Genomic DNA, 7790 nt, shown 5'->3' on the forward strand with positions numbered 1-7790 from the left:
ATGAAGTTAAAATGAAGAGGTTAAAGCTATGGGAGTCAGAAGGCCACTGGTGACAACTCATTTACTGAATTGTGCCCAGGGCAAAATCCCAGGTTTGTGGCCTGGTTTCCTGCGGAAAATACAGATGCAATAGAATCCTACACCCACTTTGCAATTCTGTGTCTGTGCTTCCATGTCTAGGAACCTTGAGTCTCTTCTTCTCACTTTCTATCTCCATCATTCCCTCTGTCCACCATGGTGCTCCATGAGTTCCTGTCCAAAGTACATCCAGTGGGTTTTTCTGGTTGGTAGAACATGAGACTCTCATTGGCCACATTTTACCTGTGGTCAGAATTCTGATGTGTTAAATGATAAACCCGTATGAGTCACTCTCCTGCTGTTTCCTATGGCCACCTTGTAGGCTTTGGAAATTGAAGGGGTGTTTTGCCTTTCAGTAAAACCCTTTCATACACTCTTGATGTGTTTGGATGCTTAGTGAACTCTTGACAATTTCAGATTCAAGGACAGAGAAAGAAGTGTCCTTAGACTTTCTTACTTTATTTTACAAATCTGCCTTCCTAAAGAAATTGCACTGGGTTTACTGAGTCCTTACCTTGATGTGTGTATAGATTTTTTTTATTAGAATCAGCAAGGAAGGGGGTAAAGTAGAGGAGGAGGAGGAGAGGTGTGGAGAGAAAGGAGAGAGGAACAGCAAAGGAAAGAGAAGGGTGACCCAGGGGAGTAGAGGAAGTGTCTCCTCATCAGCCCCAAGAAAGGGAGGTGCTTGGGTTGTTGATGCTTGGAAATGGGTGGGAAGGAAGATTGACAAAATTTTCTGGCTTCATGTTTTTTAGCTTCATATCTAAGAAAAGGAAAATTTTCCAAAATTCATTTTAAATCCACAAACACTGTTTGGACATTTAGTTTATGTAGGAAATTGTTCTAGATACTAGGTTTAGGCAAAGAGAAGAAAGAGATAAAATAGCTTCCCTCAAGGAACTAAAGTATAAAATTGAGTGAATTTAGTTTATCATTGAAGTTCAGTAAGAGAAGTCACTTCTTCCAATTTACTGCAAACTCTACAAAATATCAAATGACAAATTGACTCAGAAGAGCTCTTAGAAGTGAGAACTGGGTGTCTTCCAGGGGGTTATATAAGACAATACCATTTATAAAAATGAACTTCTTTTGTAGTTTTTCCTGATTCTGGATATAAACCTTCTCACCTCTGATAACTTTTTAAAATTTTCAGAGATGCTGACCAACAGCTGCCTATGTAAACAAAGGCAGGTCCACCCACCATCTATCGATAGCTAATAGAGACTTACACTTATAAAACCTCATCATAACAGAAAACAAAAGTTCAAAATAAATGTAAACAAAGGAACAAGGAAGAGATTTTCAAAAGCTAGCACTTTTCAAATTAGAGCTGAGAAAACACGATTCCAATTGTTAGGTTTATCGCCATCTAAGAACATAATCCTTAAAACAGCATGACACTGGAAAAGTCTTTGCAATGTTCTTTCTCACTGTTCAACATCATCTTCACATCTTCGCCTCCCCCGGGCATCTTATGCTACCAGACAAAATATAAACTTTGTTCTTTATTACAGAAATCATCTATAAACCTCTTTAGGCATATCCTTAATATGTTTTGTTGTTTTCAGTGTTCTCTTAATATGTGATTGATTGGTGGTTTGCATAGCATCTCCACTGGTCTGTGACCCTAGCCCAATCAATAGTTTCAAAAAGAAATGAAAACCCAAGAAGGAGAACCACAGAGAACCACATCTATGCAAGACTAGGAAATTTAGGTGGGAAAGAACAAAAGCATATTTCACTGCTGAGTTTTTGACAGTGGCCTCGAGATACAACTCACTCATCCACTCACTCAACAGTGAAATACAACCCACTCACCAAATCCATCCCTCCTTTGACTCCTCTCAGAAGCCAGAGCTCCTATTAAATAATAAAAACAAGCTCTAGACTTAAGTGCAACTTCTATGTCTTTTACAAATGTGGATGGAGAAACAATAAATAGATACCAAAAAAGTAAATGGATTCCAGGGGAACAGTCATGTGAGTTCTTCAAAGCATGCCTATCATCAGCAGAGATCACTGGTGACGTTTATCATGTGCTGTAGCAGGGGTGTGGTCTTATGCATTTGTTCCCCCATCCCCAGGGCAATTACACAAGGAACATGCTTCATTTTTCCTGAGTATGAATTCCCAGGACACGGCAGCGTTTGGTTTCCACTGGGAAGAAAGAGGACACTGCACTGGAAAAGAGGCTCACCTGCTCCATCAGAAAACACTTGTGTTTCAAAAAGGGTCCCGGTGCTGACCAGCGTGAAAATCTGTTTCACTCTGATTATGCCTTTAGGAGGAGGGATGAAAGGTAGAAAAAATGTGTGTTGCTCTCCTCATCACTGCCTGCCAACCAACCCATGTCTATCCATTGGGAAGGAAGGGCCCTACCCACTGGCAACATACATCTTTTTTCAGCAACACCCAAGAAGTGATGTCCTTACTGCTGATTTCTGGGGATATTATCTCTTCTCAATAAGCTTAGACATCAAATGGTCCCACTTTCTGGAAAGGCTGCACTGAGCCTTCTCTTGGTCCAGTTCCTCGCCCACACCTCAGACCTCGTGTGTCCCTGAGTTGAAGGAGGCAGCTCCCTTGCTCAGCGATGAGTCATCCCTGCATTTAGCTCAATCTCAGCTGCATATTCAGGTCTCACAACTGGCTTCCTTTTTTAAGCCCTAATACTTCAGTAGCTAAACTCCTATTATTGTCTTGGTCCATTCGGGCTGCTGTAACAAAAAAAAAAAAATGCCATAAATTGGGTGGTTTATAAACAACAGAAATTTATTTCTCACAGTTCTGGAGACTCAAGTCCAAGATCAAGGCACCAGCTTGGTCAGGTTCTAGTGGGAACTCTCTTGCCAGTCATAGCAGTAGTCTTTTCCTTTTGGTCACAAGTGGTAGGAGGGGTGAGGGAGCACCCCTTATAAGAACATCAGTCCCATTCATAACAGCACATGACTTAAGCACCTGCCAAAGGCCCCACCTCCTAGTACCATTACCCTGAGCTGGGAGTCGGGTAAGATTTCAACATATGAAACTAGAGGAACACAAGCTTTTAGATCATAAAATATACTGTCCTCTCAGAGGATATTTCTTGCCTTGGACTTCAGTGGCTAGATTTTTCTGTTGTGGACCTCTTTTGTCTCTTGCTTATATTATCCCCTGTCAATGCCAGCTGCCCATCCACTTAGGCTTTCTACGAATATCTGACCCACTGTTAGTTTGTCATTTGCTGCAGACATGTACTTTGTATATCTCTTGTTTTTCTCTTGAGGGCTGTTTCTTAGTTTTAAAGTTCTCTTTAGGCTTACAACTCTGGCTACCATTTGTTCCTAAAATAGCTGACCCTCGACCTTCCTTGCTTCTTCAGAAAACTGGCTTTGCCTTGACACCGTGGCTCTAATTAGATACTTGGTCTTTTCTTTTTCCATTTTGGCTCATTTTACTGCCATCTAAACTCTAGTTCAAGAAGACTAAATGCAACAGCTGAAAAGAACACTTAAAAATTCATTAATTAGGGTTCTTTTTATAGCTGTGTTGTCAATTATATTATGCTCTTCTGCCATCTCTAAAATTAATATTGCTTTTCATGACTTTATTTATTTATGTTTGATTTTGATGAGTCTTACATTGTCAAGCAATTAATATTTTTTTGCATAATGAATTGATAGAGCTTGAGACCTTCCCTGAACTATAAATTATTAGCTTACAACTGAGTTCCACCTAGGTTCTGATTCCCTGACTTGCTAATGGTCTATCATAAGAATATAGGATTTGAACTGAGTCATACCAGTCAATCCATCCCAGTGTTTAGCTATGAATAGTTATCTCAGGTAACATGCAATGGGAATATACAGCTGTCTTACCTAACAAAATTTAAAGGTAACTATATCTCAGAGTGGTAGTGGCAATTTATAGCCCTACTGCCATAAATTTATCCATGCTTTTTATGACTCCATTTGTGTCTCCTAAGAGAACCATTTATGCTACAGACATCAGTCACTATCTTTGGTTGCATAAAAGAGGGAGAAATAAGTACAGAGAATAATGGAGAGAGAGAAAATGTTATATTCATGGTAATAAAATGTAATAAAGGTATGGCTTGACCTAGAAAAGCAGACACAGATATAATTTCACAGCATTTTTATATATTTGGTGGCTTTAGTAATATATAGTGGAAAGAAAATAGACTTTTCAAAGTCAAAGTGATCTAGGCTTAAAATTCCTGTTCTGTCCTTTACTATCTTCATGACCTCGCTCAATCCATTTCTTCAGGTGTTAAAAAAAGTATATTTATCTTTAAATTCTATTAAAATTAAAATAGAAAGTGTGTTTGATAATAAGTGCAATGACAGTGATAATAGAAGAAATCATGCTAATTTGGTATATCTCATTTGGAAATATCCCTTCCATAAAAATATGAAGAAGGGGCCTCCCCTGGTGGTGCAGCGGTTGAGCGCTGGGCTACAAAGCTGCTCACAGCCTCTGCAGTGCTGGTTCCATCCCCAGCCGCCGGCAAGGGTTCCACATGGCGCAACAGACCTCTCCTGTCTTGCCCACTGCTCTCCTCAGCAGTGTACTTCGGTCCTTCTGCCTGTTCTGTTCCCCACTCTGGCTCTGGTGAATTCTCTCACCCTCCCGCATTTCTGACTGTACCCAGTGCTTGTATAAATAAATAAATACATCTTTAAAAAAAAATGAAGAAGGCAGCATATAGGCAGGACTCTTAAAAGTAAAGGACAGGCCTCTCCCCAAGATGTTCACAATAGGCCTTCCCAACAATTGTCATTTGGCATGTTGATTATTTAAAGCTGAAGTCAATGAAGGCCCTGCAGTATCAGGAGAAACTTTTATCATGCCCTTAGCTACCTAGAATAATGAAATTGGAGGTGTTATGCAGAAAAAAAATCTTTATCAGTTACAAGATTTCTACCAGAAAGACCTCTCTGCATGGAAGGAAAAACATCTTATTATAGGGCATTGGTTCTATAAGTGTGTCTCTCTCTTTGTCATGTGAGTTCCCCATCTCTCTCCTTGAAACCCGAGGCCCTTATTGCATTCCTGAGCTCAGGAAATACCCCCATTTTGCCTCATTGGCTTTAGAATCTACTTTATACATAAGTAATTAATTTTGGGTTTTCTTCTACCAAATCTGTCCGATGTTAATGTGATTGCTTGAACACCAAGGACCCAGAGAAGTCAGGGAAAATTTCCTCTCTGCCTCTACAAAAGGAACATGTCCATATTTATGGTGTCTAGTACAGTAGCCACTAGCCATATGTGGTTATTTATAATTAACAATTCAGTTCCTCAGTTGCCCTAACTACAGTTTAAATGCTCAATAGTCAGATGTGGTCAGTGGCTACTGCACTGGATAGAATCTACAGAAAATATTTTCATCATTGCAGAAAGTTCTATTGAGAAGTGCTAGCCTAGAGCCAGAAACTCTCTGCTGGCTTTATTCCTACAGTCAAAAAGCAACTATCTAGTGTTAGGTCATCCTTCATAGAGCTAGAAACTAAAAAATGCCTGTTTCTACTTCTCTTTCCTTACCACATCAATTGGCTTCTCAGTCTCTTTTCCCTTATCCATGCCACAAAGAAACAAAGTACATTTTCCATTCTTACACCTCCTACCGGAAGACTCTCTTGTTTCAAGGTAGCTATTCACTAAACCGTTCAGATTTTCACCTTTGGGATACAGTATATAACTTAGTTTTAAATTTCAAAGTAATGATTGAAATATCTCTCATAATAGAATTTCAAGTGGAATGTTTGCAGTAAGATATATATATCCTGATACTCTTTAAAACCATGGTATGTGGATAGCCACCTACTTCCCTTACATTTTTCCTTTTATCCTTCTAGGTTCTCTGGCTGTTCTAATCATTAAAGTGACAGAAGACAGATTAACAGAAGAAAAACAAATTTAATTACATGAGTATGTACGGGAACCCCACACAGACGTGGGGCTGCCTGGTTCTATTCTAGCCACACAGTTGGCTACATTAATTCATGAAATATCTTTTAATGTAATCTTATTTTTAGAGACAATTTTGGCAACTATTTTCAAGTAATACATTGTTTAGGAAGTTTTAAAAAATTATTACATTCACACTATATATCATATACTGCTACTAAGGCCCATATAATAGTGGGTCTGAAAAGGTTAAATAATAAAACCTTGAAGGTTCTCTTGCCAGGTAAAACACATAATGATGTTTGATTGAAGGTTTCATGGTATTATTAATTGACTTAGAACAGTTGAGGGATGGTATGGGCTAGATCACATCAGGAAATTACTCTTCCTGCTGAAATTGCTAAATTTTAAATATTTTTATTGCCATAATAAGGCAGAAAACAAGTTTGAGTCAGAGAGCAAGGTCATATAACAGAGAGAGAAGTCATTCCCATTATGTGGCAAGCACTTAACAGAAACTTTTGGAAGAATGAAATCCTTTTAAATATAGCTGGTGAAGAATGTCTAAAACCAGCACTTTGAACATTTACAATATAGGAGACTATTTATGCCTCTAATACATGAGAGTGGCAACCTCAGTACAAAAACACCCTGGGAGTAGAATCACATGGAAGATATATAAAAAGATCAATAGATCCTGGAGACTCAAATAAGATGAAAATTTTGGCCAGATTTGAACAGAAATTCCACTAGTTCCCATCAAAAGAAGGAAGTCAATAAGTCAGTATTTGTTGGGAAAAAATGACACAAATTGGTATTAGGATACTCACTATATATTAGAGATTGCACAATTAGTTTCTTAAACTCTATATTTAAATATATAGCTTATCATTTATAGGGTGAATTGATTTTTTTCCATTATTTTTCAAAATACTAGTTGAGATTCATTTCCTCACAGATAGATGTATAGTCCTCTTAGCATTCCTATTCATAGATACATGAATTGGCTAGACTCAATTGATACTTAGATTTCAGGTTGTGTCCTGAAGCTGCATTGTGAGAAAAAGAGTACTCTAACCAAACATACTTTAACAGAGCTTGTTCCTGATTAGTCAACTGACACAAGGAGTCAAATGTTAAAGGGAATGTAAAAATGGGACAGGGCCCTTCCAGAAATTAGCAGTTTAGAGAAGAAAACTCATGTAGGAATACACACCCACAAAAAAAGTACTCCAATTTGCCATAAAGGAGGCAATTTCTATTCGAAGTCAGATCTGCTATGTATAAACATATGTGTGCACACAAAATAAATGCATGTATGTATATGTATGTATATGTATCTATGTGTATATGTAGAAATATTTGAGTAAATAATGTTCATTTCTAAACTACCTAAACTCACTTCACTCACATATCTTAAGAGATAAGAAGAAATACTTTGGGAAGACTATTTAAATAAAGAACACAATACCATCACATCCTGCCTAGCAGCTGCTTGTACCACAGCAGTATTTCTATTAGACTAGTAATTCTCAAACACAGTTGCATCCTAACTCCACTTCAGGCCAATTGAATAAATCTCTCTGGGGGAGTAGGACCCAGGCATGATATTTCACAAAAGGTCCTGGTTGATTCTTTAGGGGAGGAAAAAATTCCTTCTATCCTTCTATGTCTAATCATTAAAATGACAGAAGACAGATTAACAGGAGAGAAACAAATTTAATTACATACGTATGTACAGGAACCCCACAAGGACATGGGACTACCTGATGGAAAGGGTTTATATGCCACCCTCAACTAGG

General features: G+C 38.2%; 1 long non-coding RNA gene across 3 annotated transcripts in view; it reads left to right on the top strand.

The window, feature by feature from the left end:
• Nucleotides 1-7468, top strand: part of LOC119257768 (uncharacterized) — a 203181-nt gene extending 195713 nt beyond the window's left edge. For all 3 annotated transcript variants that reach the window (XR_008553963.1, XR_008553962.1, XR_005128113.2), the window contains one exon: nt 5937-7468. This is a non-coding gene — a long non-coding RNA (uncharacterized LOC119257768). The remainder of the gene's footprint in view (nt 1-5936) is intronic.
• The last annotated feature ends 322 nt before the right edge of the window (nt 7469-7790 follow it).

Source organism: Talpa occidentalis, unplaced genomic scaffold, assembly GCF_014898055.3.
Source record: "Talpa occidentalis isolate TD23 unplaced genomic scaffold, MPIMG_talOcc4v2.1 talOcc4.4, whole genome shotgun sequence".
In the NCBI taxonomy this organism is placed as follows: Eukaryota; Metazoa; Chordata; class Mammalia; order Eulipotyphla; family Talpidae; genus Talpa; species Talpa occidentalis.